The sequence below is a fragment of the Arachis hypogaea genome, chromosome 5, assembly GCF_003086295.3.
Source record: "Arachis hypogaea cultivar Tifrunner chromosome 5, arahy.Tifrunner.gnm2.J5K5, whole genome shotgun sequence".
In the NCBI taxonomy this organism is placed as follows: Eukaryota; Viridiplantae; Streptophyta; class Magnoliopsida; order Fabales; family Fabaceae; genus Arachis; species Arachis hypogaea.
The window spans coordinates 95451484-95466839 of record NC_092040.1 but is presented as its reverse complement, the minus strand read 5'-3'; the positions used below and the strand labels follow the sequence as shown (position 1 = coordinate 95466839).

At 30.1% G+C, this 15356-nt stretch overlaps 1 long non-coding RNA gene across 1 annotated transcript; it reads right to left on the bottom strand.

Moving 5' to 3' along the window:
* Positions 1-644: 644 nt before the first annotated feature.
* Positions 645-1854, bottom strand: LOC112799778 (uncharacterized). The gene is made up of 3 exons (XR_003201212.3): positions 1557-1854; positions 1361-1449; positions 645-767 (listed from the first exon to the last, which is right to left on the bottom strand). It is a non-coding gene; the product is annotated as an uncharacterized lncRNA (long non-coding RNA).
* Positions 1855-15356: the final 13502 nt, after the last annotated feature.

The following is a 15356-nucleotide window of genomic DNA, read 5'->3' as shown; positions in this document are numbered from 1 at the left end:
TTCATTTTGACCTACAGTAACACCTTCAGCGTGAGGTACATCTCCAAATGCATCATTAAGCAGTCCTTCGATGTCATCGGTGCACCTTCTTCATCATCCCTGTCATCATCAACCACTATCGGGATTGTCCATTCCCCGTAATTAATCCATGTTTTATATCCCTTAACAAATTTGTCGGCTACTAAATAGTCAAATACCACATGTCTTCTATACCACTCCATGTTATAACACCTTACAAGTACATTGAATTTGTTTCGGTCCAGTTCTCCCTCATAGTATGCAAACTCTAAGAAACTAATAACACCATCAATATACTCTTTGCGATACCTTGGTAGATCCATCCAATCCTTCGACATATCATAAAACCTAATCGATAATTATTAAATTTTTTAGGAGGAAAATTTATAAGGGGTCGCAAAGTGAAGATAACAAGAGTAGAGGAGGAAGGGTGCTATGAAATATGAGGGGCATGGGCTATGAAATGGACTTTCATAGCCTTGTAGTTAGGTTGGGAAATAGTTCCTAGTCTTAAAAGTAATTCTCTAAACATTTTACTAGAAACTCGCTGAAGCAAAACAAAGAATTTATAGTACATAAATAATAAGTTAAATTACAACCTTAAAACTAATAAAACAACCAAGGTGGAGCTACACATGAATTAATAGCATAATAATAAAGTGAAAAGAAAAAGTATGCATCGTACCTTGCCATGACACAATCAGCATTTTGACAAAATCCACTTGGGAGCTTTAACCAAAAACTTCAATCTGTTGTCACCAAGTAAAATTCTAAGAAATTAGACTATAATCATATTTAGTCTTGATTTATTTTCATAAATTCTAAACTAATATAATTAAAATGTAAGAAAAAAAGTAAAAAATCCTACATAGAATAAATAAATTATAATTAATTAGATAGATATTTTTGTGACTATAATTAAATGGATATTATCAACATTTTGTTATTCATATACAGTATTGTGCCTAAGACAAAGGGTTCAAAGCACATGAGATAAGCATAAAATAAATGTTATTTGCTGAATTTCAGTAACTGAAAGAGAGAGACTAGATGGGTGAATTTTGTGAGTAGCAAGTTTCTTTTGTTATAGTAAAATAGAATTCTCATGAACTGTGATGACCAACACAAGATAAAATGGGCGCTTAGCTTCGCATCATGAAACATGCGTGAACCAGAGTTTGGGGATTTTGTAATCTAATATAATCTTTCATGCAAAATTAGTAGCTGGTAGAGAATACTAGGATGTGATGGAAATGATACTACACATAATCACAAATAAAGAGAAAAATGCAATGATGTCGTCCTTCCTCTAAGGTAAGAAAGAAATTCATGAAAAGAATACCTTGATTCCTGTGACAAGAATCTGTTGCTCGGTGGCTTGCTCAACAAGAGTAGGAGCTTCATTGTGAATGGGCAAGTAATGCTCAGTTTCTACAATTGTTCACAAAAGAACCATCAGTTGTAAACATCCCAAGGAAACAATGGATAAAAGATTTTCTCTACCACTAAGGTGTGAAAAGGCTTTATTATGTTCTTACTTAGATCACCCTTCTCATCAATATGCTCTCCAATGACATTGATAATACATCCAAGGGTTGCCCTGCAAACAGGAATCTAAAAGGCAGGAGGCGGTATAAGACGTCAGTAAATAGTATTAATAAAAGTCATTGAAAAGATCAACAAATATGAAAGATCAGAAGGTGCATAGAAAGGGACTGGACCAATTGAACTAAATCAAAGAGCAACAAACAATGTCCCATATATGGCTTAATAATAAGATTAGATAACTGTACAAGTGTATTTTGACAAATCAAATTCATAAATTTCACAACACCTATCAACCTAAAAAACAAACTTTGGTTCCATCTACTAATTAATTGTCTGATTCGTCCAAATTTATAATAATCATCAAAAGGATTTTTAACTTTTAAGCAACCAGAAATAAATCTTTACACACAGAATCAAAGTCTCAGATCCACAGTATACACAACCCACAAAACCTATATATAAACGGTATCATTTATCGAAATCAGACATTCAAATTTGCACACCGACACACCAACCAGTCAGATTCCCAACTTTAATCATATAAAGGGGGCAAGAAAATTAAAATGATAAATAAAAATCTATAGTTGCAGCGCGTAGCTTCCTCAATCATATATTCCATCAAAGGAATAATGCAATGCGCATTGCAAGAAAATTAAAATGATAAAATAAAAATCTTATTGGAATTAATTCAAAATTAAAAATGTTTGCTGGGTGAGCCTAAAAAATTGTCCCCAGAACAAGAGCAGATACATGAACAGGTCAATTAATTTATATACTGCAACTAGAAAATCGTTTTGCCACAAAAAAAATGAAAAAAATAAAAACAAAAAAAATAAAAAAGTAGCTGGAATAATCGCAAGCTAAGACAATAGAAGAACGGACCTAGGGTTTGTGGTGAACGAACCTAGAAGAATGAGTTCTCCTACCCGGAACAATAGCATGCATGTTCATTAATTCATGAGTTCACAGATTATTGTATCAAACTCCCATATTGAAACCCTAAAATCGGAACCCTAACCTCTCAAATTTCAAAAACCAAATGAAGGTGGATGCATACCTTCTCGACAATGGTGAGCGAATGAAGAGAGGCTTTCAGTTGAGCGCAGCGTCTTCCTTATGTGAGCGTACAACAAAGAGAAGTGACGGTACGGTGAAAATGAGTGACGGCGTGGTGAGTGGTGAAGATGAGTGAGTGCAGAGTCTTCCTGGAGGTAAAGATGAGTGAGTGGTGACGCCGTGAGTGGTGAGTAGTGATGGTGGACCCTTTCTCTGATTTGGGGTTATGAGTGGCACGAAGAAAAAGAGAAGAGATAACAAGGGTGAGTGTTACGTTTCATTTGATTTGGCTAAGTGAAAAAAAATTTACTAAGTGTTGGACATTTGACCTGAGATACATTAGGTAACACTTTTAAAGCGCACTTGAAACCTGATAAATAGGTTACACTTTAAAAGCGCACCCTTAGGAGTAAAAAGTGAACCCATAGCTCCTAAGATAAGGTTACGCTTTATAAGTGATATTTATAATATCTAAGAAGACACTTTTCAAGTGATGCCACAAATGTGTTTCTTATTCTCCTACAAAAAGGAAACACGGAAAAAAGCGTAGCCTATTCTAGGAATAGGCTACGCTTTTCAAATGTAGCCTAAAAAAAGTGTAGTTGAATGGGTATTTTTCTTATAGTGATTCTTCAGTTAATAATCCTTGAGATAAAGAATCCACCACATTCTAGATTTGTTTGAGATAATCTGTAGTTGATTGGCCTGCTTTCTTGATGGATTTCAACTTAGATTTGAGTTGCTTGATGTGAATCTTGGAAGTTTGAGCAAAAACTTTTTGAACTTTTTGCCATATTTGATATGTGAATTTGCAATTTAGCATCTGGTTCTTAATTGAGGTTTCCATTGATGACAACAGCTATGTCATCAAAAAATGATTCTTGATTTTCTACCCTTTATATATTGATGATTCTGTATTTGATTATCTTTCAACTTTAATACTAAATTTTGGAGGGACATTTTCTTGAATTAGGTGATTTTCTAGAGAGTTTGCACCAATAATATATGTGAAGTGCCAAGTATTGCCATGTATGTGCAATAAGAATTTATGTCCAACTTATCAAAAATTGATATGGAATGAAAACTTTTGTTGGATGAAATCGTAGTGGGGATGGAAATTATTTCTGTAATAGATCGAATTAAACTCTTGATACCATGTCAAGATTGCAGAATTGAGAGTATAAATGTGTAGAGACAAAATTTGGAAATAAAAAAGGAATTAGAGAGAATTCTAAGTTTCTTAGAAAAGAAGTAAACCAATATAACGAATGTATAATTCTAATCTCTGTAGAAAGAAGGGAAGAGAAGGTTATATACTAGAGACTAATGATGCTCTAACTAATAAACTAACCTCATTAACTATTTTCTTCCTCAACTAATTCTGTTATAACTACTTTACGCTTATCAAAGAATATGTATAACAAGAATATAAACTGTAAATGTTGTATATATCTACTTATATCCATACATATAACCAGTGACGGAGCTTGAAACAAAATTTTTGGGGGGGGGGGGAGGCAGATAGAAGATAATTGTCAAGATGCTTTTGATATGGACCCATTTAAGATAAGCTCGTCTAACCTCATCTCTCTGATTTGAGTGATATTGCCAAATTTGAAGCCGTTTTCTAGGGTCTTGTTTCAAAGAATTAAGGTCATACTCATCAGATGCAACTCTTTGAACTTTAGAATGTTGTATCTCACTTTCTTTGTGATTCATTAAAGTAGAAGAATTATCTACAGGTGTTGATATTGTAAAAGTTATATGTTCTCCTTCTTGAATATTAGCCTTCCTCTTAAAAAATGCATCAATTCTTTGATTTTTCATGATTATTTTATATAAAAATTTGAATATATATCCTGTAAAATATGAAAAAAGAAGTTAGAAGGACAAATATTAAAATTTATAGTATTTATTGAATTTTTCTAATCAATTTATACAAATACAATAATATCAATACTTGTTGAATATTCTAATATTTTTTATCATGTAAAAAATTAATTAAACAAATAGTAAAATATAAAATAATATTAAATTACATAAATAAAAAAATACCTAATTTTTTATATTTGAACTCAAAGGTAGAGGGAGTGTTGCTTATTGAATAGAAAGCTGCGAAATGCGAATACACTCAGTTCAGTCTATTTTTATTTTTTGAAGAAGTATTACTAATTTTTTTAACAAAAGTTTGGGGGGCCATGGTCTCCCCTTATCTCAACTAAGCTCCGCCCCTGCATATAATAATTTCAGATAAAGTTGATATATATAAGCTTATTAGTGATGCCGAAATAATAAAATCTGAACTCGGTTTTTGAACTTCTTTTTGAAACTTAATGTTTGATTGTAAAAAGTTTTTTTTTTTGCCTTAAAAAAACAAGAGTAAAACTTCACCTTAACCCTTGACAAATGCGCTAAACCCCTATCCGTCCCTTAAGAATAAGTATAATGCCACCGTGACTACTATCCATCACTTCCGTCGAACAAGCTGCCTCTTTTGCGAAACTCTCCGGCAACAAAAAGCGACGACGTTCGTACGTGTCACATAATGTTTCTATGTGTCAATTGCAGTTTCTATGGGACAGCTTGCCTCCTATACACTCAGCAAAGTGTTGGCATTTTATTGTGATGAAAATGGACTAAAGTCACCTACTCTCTTCATTCTCTTTGTTAATGAAAAGATTGGAAACCCTAACAAGGAAGATGAGCTTCACGGAGTAATCATCACCTTCGAATCGGCATTTATGGAGGACAGTCAAGAGGTTGATGCGTTATGGAGAATTTAAAATGGACACCATCGAAATGGAGAGGAAGAAGAAGTTTGAACACCCACATTGCAATTATGGGTGTTATGCAATTCTGTTCGAATCTGGAACTAGATTAAATCCTAGTAGGTTGTTTTTGGGCTGCTGCTACTTTAAGGTAAATAATCATTCATTTGAATCTAATTTTGGTACTTGTATTATATTAGAAGATGATTTTTTTGTTATTTGTAGACTCCACAACAGCACTGTAAATACTTCAAATGGCTTGATGAGATGATTGCAAAAAATATTGATTTCAAATTGGAGGGTGTTAACACGGGAGAGCAAGAAACTGAGGTGCAAAGCAAATTGTCAGAGATAGAAGAGAGACTGATGAAATTAGAGCTGCTACTACAAAATGGAGTGCAGACCAAAACAAGAGTTTCATTGTTATAATTTTGGAGTGTGTTAGAATTTATAATCTTCTATACTACTACTGTGAAGTTTATGTTGTGTTAATTGTATGAGTTATGTGGAACTATTTTGATCCATAGCATTTACTGTTATTGTTTAAGCAATTAATTTAAGATTTTGTAGCTTTAATGGAGACTTTTTGAAGCAACAGAAATGTTATGTAATTTTAGTTGAATTATGTATAAAGTCATTGAATTTTACTTCAACTTGCTCAATAGACTAATATTTCAAACTGTTAACATTGTTATATAATCCAAAAGCACAATACATTATTAGCCATTAGTTTTTGGCAATTTTAGTGCATTGTCACAAACCCTAAAACATACCAAAATAACCATTTATAGTGTTATGTCATGCCTAATAAGCATGATCATAAGTGAACATGGCAATAAAAGTCATAACTAACAGTCCAAAATAAATACAAACAACTACATCATCTTTGTAATAGTAAAATAAAAACTTATATTAAGCAAGTTCTAGGCTTCACTTATTTCTTAGAGGATTGAAAGCAACTGGTGTACTAGAGTTAATTGGTGCCTTTAAGCCTGAGGGCTCATTGAGGCCTGAAGTTGTGATAAAGTGGAAAAGCCTTGCTGCTATGCCAGAGCTTGTGGCTGTCAATGTCTCTGAAGAAATTCTATTGTTGTTACTTGGTTTAGAAGGTGCTAGTTTAGATGCTGGTGTGACTCAAATTGGGCAAGCATGGCCTCACAATAGGATGTTTTGCTCTCCATAGTATTGCTATTTGTGTGATCCCTAGTGGTATGTCATTGTAAGTTGTGGAATTGGGTTGAGGATTAACAGTGGCCTCTTGAACCTGGCAAATAATTTAAATCAATGACAAATTTCAATTATTAAATTCACAAACACTATAAGATTAATATATTATATTCCAATATCTCAATTGGTGGTGCAGATTGAGAGAGTGAAATCTCATATTCTCTTTGTTGTAGTGGCTTTATAAATTTCCTTTTTTTATTGTTTCTTCTTTTGCTTCTTAGCTTTAGCCTATATGCACAACTAATTTTAACTTTAGGCTCAATATGTTTGCGAAGTTCCAAAATCAAAATTATATACAAGAAGCGCTTACAATAGGGTCAATTGCTTAACTCGCTAGTGGTGCACCATTTGTCACATCTGGATTAACTACACTTGGACCTAGAACATTGCTAGCTAGAAGCACATCCTGATGTTGCAAACAAATAAAACAAAGACAATTAAGCCCTAATCTACATTTTTCAGACGACTAAACCCTTTAAAATTTTAATATGGGACTCTTAAACCCCTGTGAATTTTATAAGAAGGACAATTAAAACCACAAACACTATAAACTTAGGTCTACATGGTACCTGTTGGACTGGTTAGTGTTGTCCTATTAGATTGGTAGTAGTCTCAGGAGTTTTTTGCTTTCTTCTCTTTTGTTGCCAGTTGGGATCTCTTGGAGCTCCTTTGCATATTTTGTAATAGTGACATTTTTCTCCACACTTATTGCATGTAACTTGGAAAATGACCTTTTTATCTTTGTGCCATTGTTCTCAGCCAACTAACTCTCAGAGACTTTATCCACTTTTCTTTTAATACTAGACGTCTAGGAGGTCTCTTGATCAATGGTGCTTGTGGCTTATAGTCAGCTAGTGATGTCTCTTGCCAGTATTTCTCACTATTCACAGGCTTGATGGTGATCTCATAAGTCTTTCTAATTGCATCCATGGTAAGCCACTCATGAACAAAATCTTTCGGTTTAAGATTTAGCTTGCAGAGTCTAGAAATAGCAGCTACAGCATGCTTGCATGGCAAACCTAAGAAATCATAGTGTGTGCATTAAAAAACATCAACAGTTTAAATTACAGTTTCAATCCATGCATAATGAATCTTAGTTACAAAATCTTAATTGCATACTTATTAACTGCCATGCATTACAGGTGCATGTTTTCTCCCTAAGATTAACACCAATTTTATGATTCCTCCTTTGAACCTCAAATATAACTCTATCATTATCACCTGTCCATTTAACATTCCATTTTTTACTTTCTGGTTTAATAATCTCATCTAGCCTCTGCTATTGAATTGGAGCCAACTTTTCAGTATAGCTCATTAACTTTTTCTTATGGAAGGCCATCTTTCTCATAAGATAACACCTTAGATCTTCACACTTAGTCAACATAGGCTTGCTTCGAACTCAGGTGGAGGAAGCTTGTAAGCTTCATCCTCTGCACTCTCATAACCATCATCACTAGATGAGTCAGTATCTATTCCCACATCAGCAGCAGCCTCTAACAACTTTGGATTATTTACAGTATGATCACAATAGATGTACAGTTCATCAGTTTCTATGTTAGCCATTTTGTTGTCACACATCTCATTAATCTCTTTGTCTCTTTTCAAAATGTGAATCTCAAACTCAATATCCTTTACAATGGGGTCTAACCAGTAGATCTCCTAGTAAGTTTGGTAACCCAAGCCCTTAAGCATTTCCACAAAGTCTCTAAAATTCACCAAGTCTATATCTAACTTAGGAAACTTGTGAAATTTACCATCCATGTAGTTGAGCATACCATGCTCATCTCTTTCAAACCATCCTCCATGGTGAAATACAAGCACAATTTCATAAGCCATCTGCAGCAAAGTAACATTAAATTAAACTAAACTCTTAACAAAATCAATTTTTAACTAACGCATGATACCTGACTCAATATTAATCAGAAATTGCTAATTTATTTCATTACTTGATTTCTACCCTAAACCATTAAATGGAACATATTTGTCACCCTAAGAACAAGCAAGTCACTAACTCCAAATTGCATGCAATGAAGTTACAAAGGGAGGAGCACCTAGCAGGACCACACTCACAGGACCATAATTAAACATAGAATATGCTAGAAAATAGATCAAAGAGCCTACCTCGTGTTCCTCAAACAGCACGTCACCATAGTGTCACGATAACATCAGCTCTTCACCATCACTGCACTATCACATCGTCGTTCGTCCTTCGTCACGGTGTCTCTCACTGGATAATTTTTAGCATGAAAGAGGGTGATGCCTTAGGGTTTTCTGTAATTTGTAGCATGAAGAAGGGAGATGAATGAAAGAGTTTGGCTATATAATGCTTCTGATGTCAAACACAACATTTTTGGCCTCTTTAAAATGTTAGTGTTTTGCTTAGGGGTCAATTTGTCCCACACAGTGTATCCAATGACACGTAGGTACGGTCTCTTACACGTAGAAATGTTGTTGTCCATGTAGGTTTGTCTCTACCTCCTAGGAACGGAGACTTTGACGGAAGGGCTTTGATGTCTAACGGAAGTGATGGATATGGGTCGTAATGAGATTATACTTTTCTTAAGGACCGGAAAAGGGGTTTCGTGAAATTGTCAGGGGCCGGGTGAGGTTTCACTCAAAATACAAAGAATTAAACTCTCAATTTTTGGCCCACAGATAGGGCTGGGGGTGAGTCAAGCCAACTCATAAGTCAATTCGAGCTTGACTCGTTAATAGCTCAATAAGCTGAGCTCATGAGTTCGTGAGCTGAGCTTAAACTTAAAATTGAGATCATAAATTAAATTAGAAAAGCTTTGATAAACTCAGCTCATTAGCTCGTGAGCTAGCTCGATTTTATATATATATATATATATATATATATATATATATATATATATATATATATATATATATATATATATATTAAATTATTAATACACATATCTTATATATATTTAATCTATATTTTTAATATTATATATACACATATAAAATAGTAATATATAATTTTACATATATATTTTGATTGGTGCATTAGTCAATAGAAAAAAATTGTACATTTTTAACGTGAATCCTTGTCAAGTTTCAATCCTAATTCCTATTTTCTAGTCAATAGAAAATATAATTAATTGATGCTTTTACTCATTTAGGTTTTTAATATATAAAATTGATCTTTTTAATATTTTTTAGTATATATAAGTTATAATTTATTGATATAGAACTAGAGATTATGTTCCTGTTATTTGAGCCAACTCGTGAATTTTCGGTGAGTTGAGCTTGAGCCTAAGAAATAAGCTCGATTATTAATGAGTCAAGTCGTGAGTCAATTTTTGTGAGTCGAGCTTGAGCTTGAGCTTGGTCTAGCTCGACTCACTTCCAGCCCTACCCACAGAATTAAATTCTGATATCATATTATGAAATAATTTATCAAAAAAATTATGATAGAAAAATATACACAAATAATTATATCTTTTAATATATCCTTTCAATGGAAACTAATGTTATTTAATTTATAATCTAACCATTATATGTAGCACGATATCATTTTTTCTAAAAATTTAATCTCATCGAAAGAGATACATAAATAATTATATTCTCTAATACGTTACTTTATACAAAAATCTTTTAGATTTGTGTAAACTTTGGATAAATCTTACTTTTTATTTGTCTTATGTTAATTTTTTTTCTTTTTGAGATTCAACAAATATTTAATTTTAGACCATTTGGTCATAAAAATCTGATATTATGTGATGATATTATTTCACCCAAAAATTTAAATGAATAGAAATAGATAATAAATAATTATATTCTCTCACAATATGGACATATTATTAACTAATTATTTTGATTTTATAATTATTTAATAGAATAATTTGCCATTTTCAGGATTTTAGTGTTTTTCATTTGCTGCTGCAAAAGGAAATGCATATATACCAAGTACTACAAAAAATGGAAATTATGGTTATGATGGTTTGACTATTCAGTTAATGACCGAAATTCTTCAAGAATAGCCTCATTTCATGAAAGTTATGTATGCTAGCAACAATTTTATAAGGGCATGCATAACAGCTATATATTTCATATTTAATTTTCTCTTATATATATATATATATATATATATATATATATATATATATATATATATATATATATATATATATATATATATATATATGTATGTATGTTATGTATGCTAGCACAATTTTATAAGGGCCACATATATGCTAGCAACAATTTTATAATAAGGGCGTGCATAACAGCTATTTCAAATTTAATTTTCTTTTTTTTTTCGATATATATATTATTCAGAATTATTGACAAAAATTGTATATCATGGACTATTATATAACATTGAGTGACATGAAATCAATGAATGAACTACATACTACTATATCATTCTAGTAATTTATATCAGGCTTCATTTTATTTTTCTGGGTGTATAATATATAAACTGGCAAGCAAAGATGCCGCCATAGCCCATTGTATAGGTTTAAGTGTACCCAAAGCTAGATTAGGGTAAAATCCAATAGTTGTCTAGTCTCATCAATCTTGCTTTATGATAATAATACAACAAATTTTAAAATATAAATAAATATATATTGATGTCTAATTTTTATAAAAAAAAATTAGTACATATTATCTTCGTCATGCATAATAGAAAACTGTAATTTTAAAATGAGATTAATTAAGATACAAATAATAATATCTATGATAGAATATTGGACCTCCCCATACCGTGAGATTTTTGGAAGTGATAACATACATGTGCTCCGATGACCCAGTGGCTAGGCATTGCCATACCCTAAATAATAAATTGCTCATCCTCCAAGAAATTGAACATGGCCCGCCATATATGACTTCTAGGGCAAGGTCCCACCCACCCACTGCTCTATTGGAATCAACCTGTTCCCCAAACACAAACCCTCAATGTTACTATCCCTTCACTAATTTGATAGGTTCAGAATCTTCATGCATTATTTAATACATAAGAAATGTTTCTTGTGTATATAGCATTGTTAATCCATTTTATTTTTCAACTTTCTTTTTTTTCTTTCTTTCTCGTGTGACCCAAATTTTTTAGGATTCAACTATCATTATTATTTCATATATACATAGACTAGCTTTGCGTTATTAGCTTTGTTCACTTCTAATTAAAATGCAAATAAGAAACTTTAATGAATAATGAAAATTAAAGTTAATGTAAATGCTTTTAAATTCTATAATGAACTGACTTACTCATAATCATATTGGTTATTATTAGCTAGAGTCTAATTATTTACAAAAATATTATTTACATACTAAAATTAGTCACTACGTATTTATATATAAATACATATATAATTTAACTTATTTTTATTGTATATTTTATATTTTAATATATATTTTATTTTAATAATTAATTTTAATATACACTTGCATAATTATTTATTTTAGATACTAATAATTATAATTATATTTATGCCAAAAAAATAAGCCTTTTGCATGCTTGCAGCTCATAAAGATCGTATTAATTTGTAGTAACCTTTTTGCTAATCAAGCTAATTAAGCTGGACTCTTGCCCATGACATCTCTCATTGATATTCATGTTTAATAGTTTTGAAAGTAAATAGTTATTTGATATTTTCAAAGATTCTGATTTCGATGAAATAAATTTTAATATTTATTTTTTATAAAATAATTTTTTAAATATTATTTTCATTGACAAAATGGTTTAATGGTTAATTCATTATTTTAAAAAGAAAGTTTATGCATTTTGGCCATAGATTAAACAAGTGTAAATCATTCGTACTAAAAACTTAATTTTTGTATAAGTTTTTTTTATATCATATTACAAAATCACTTATTCCAAAAATTTATCCGATCCATTTATTATTCTTCTAAAAAGTTTACATTTCGTTCCTGTTTAGTTCTATGTAATTTTTAGAATCTCCAACAAATTTAAAATATATAAATAAACTGAGATTTTAGCATGATTTACGCATAAAATAAAACAAAATATAAATTGTGCTAGAATTTACAACAAATTACATATAGTTAAAACAGTAAATTATCTAGACATTAATAAAATTATTTACGTGGCATGTTAAGTCCTTATAAAAATTGCACAGTAAATTAGGTGGACATCAAAATATTTTTGTTGACTCTAAATAAAATCCTAATTCCCCAAATTAAAAAGTTGTACTCTGTTCTAGATATTGTTGGTGGAGCAAAAATAAAAAATAATTCTTCGTTGACAGAAAACAATGCATCTATTTTTGAGATAACAACCACGAGCGGCACACCAAATAAAGTGGAAAACTATTTGATAGAACATATTTGATATATCTATCATAATGAGGCGGTCACGTTGAAATCGAAAATGTCCAGAGTAATAGATTAATGATTAAACCGTTTTGGGCAAATAAAATTAATATTTAAAAATTTATTTTGTTAAAAACAAATATTAAAATCAAAATAAAAAATGATCATAAGAAAATTGCATGTGGTATGATTTGACGTGCAATATTGGGAATTTGGTATATCCACCAATTTGGCTAATCTTTTGTTGTGGGATGGGCATGAATATGATGTAGCCAAGCCTAGCTACAAACTTATCGGCATGCAAATACAAAACCCAGCGGAGAGGGTTGAATTGACGTGGCTTTGCTTCTTCTAAGGGCGGAGAATTGAGGAGGGTTTTTGGGAAGTGGGACAGTGAAGCAAACGTAATAAATAAATAAATAAATAATTAAATAGATGATAGATAGATGAGGCTACTGAAGAAGAGAACAACACTGCATTATGTGTGTACACTGAAGAGGGTTCAGCTCCTCATTTCGGTAGAAAACAAAATGGAGAGAAAATAAATGTATGCTGCCTCCCAATGTGTATATCATGATGTCATATCAACCCTGTCCCTTTGGGGATTGATGGGCCATTCCATACAGTTTTTGATTCTATCACCTTTCTTTTTTTCTTTAATTTTTTTTTCTAGTATATATCATGTAAATGTACTAGAAGATTTTCTGAACCAAAACTATATTTAATTAAAATTTAATTATTCGGTTGATTTTTATAATTTTATTAAATTTTTAATTAAACTTTTATATTTTTTAATTAAATTTTTAAATTATTTTTAATTTTGTAATTATATTTTTTTATATTAAAAATATTAAAATTAATATAATATTTTTATCAAAATACATGCAGTTAGAAATTTAATTAAATTTTTAATTATAAATATTTTTATTAAAAATATTCAGTTAATTCTAATATTTTTATACTAAAAATGACTAAATTTTAAAATTAAAAGAGTATAGAGATTTTAAATAAAAGAAAAAAATATAAAGACTTAATTAAAAATTAGGTGAAACTATAAGGATCAATAAAGTAATTAAACTTTTAATTATTTATCATCTAAATTAGGGTTTAATTAATGGGTATTGAAAGATATATGTATTTACTTAATTTTACAAAAAAGGATATTGTTTCATTTAAAATAAAAAAATGTATAAAATTAATATTCAATTAGTTAATATTAATCATTTTTTATTGCTAATGAATTATAACTCAAATAGCATAATTTTCTTATACTCATCAAAGAGGTTGTGAATTCGAATTTTCTTATCTTTGATAAAAAAAAATAACTTTTTATTGTAAAATTATTTTTAACTCTATTTTTTTAAAGATTCAAAATATAAAGTAAAATTTAGATTAAAAAGTAATTTAAAAAATAATTGATATTTACCAAAAATATAATTAACTCCCTAATTAAACTCTTAAAATAATACTCCTCCATTAAATTCAGTCAGTTAATTCTATTTCATGTGTAATATCTAGATTGAAATAGTTGCCCTAGAGAAAAAAAAAAAAAGATTAACGAAATAGTAAAAATAATGACGACATGCATGTAAGATTTTCATGAAAGGTATGATGATGATGATGGTGATGGTGGTTCTTTATAAACTTATGATTAACGTCGTATTTAGATAAGTATGTAAAAAGTATTTTTTGACAATTATTCTTTATTTATCATTATTCTCTTATCTCTATTATTTCCCACTCTTGCTTTTCATACAGAAATAATGAAAAATAATGTTTGTGGAGTGGAGAACATTCGGAGAGCCGTGTAAGCGACAATAATAGTTAACCACACATACTCCACAAAGACATCAGAGACATATAGTCGGAGATGAATAGTAAAATTCATCTTAATTCCAAAAGGTGTAATTCTCTTCTTTCCAATATTATATTTAAAAAGAAAATTTTCTTTTGTTATAGTTAAATAACAATGAATATAAAGGTATGTTTTAAGATATAAAATTATGTAAGAAATTGCAGAATATATATTTTAAAATATGTATAATAATTTCCGCCATATTCTTATTAACTTTATAAAAAATCTTATGATGCTTTAAATTGTTGAAAATAAAAAATATGTTACTAATCTATTTTTCTCTTTTAAACTTTTACTTTATTTTCAATATTGGAACTCACAAAGTTTATTTAAAATAAAAAGTATTATAAAAGAAATTATTTGAACTTTTTTTTAGAAAAAAATTTAAGGATCAACAAAATTTATTGTTTTTACTATTATTTTTAGTTATTAACTCAATTTCTTTAGTCTGTTAATAATCTAATAACATATTTTTTGGTAGCATTTGAAAGAAAGAGAATAAAATTGAGAGACAGAATGGAGAGATGGAAATTAAAATAAGTCTCAATATTGTGTTTAGTATAAAGTGAAAGACAAGGAGACTGAAATAAGAATGAAATTCTAAT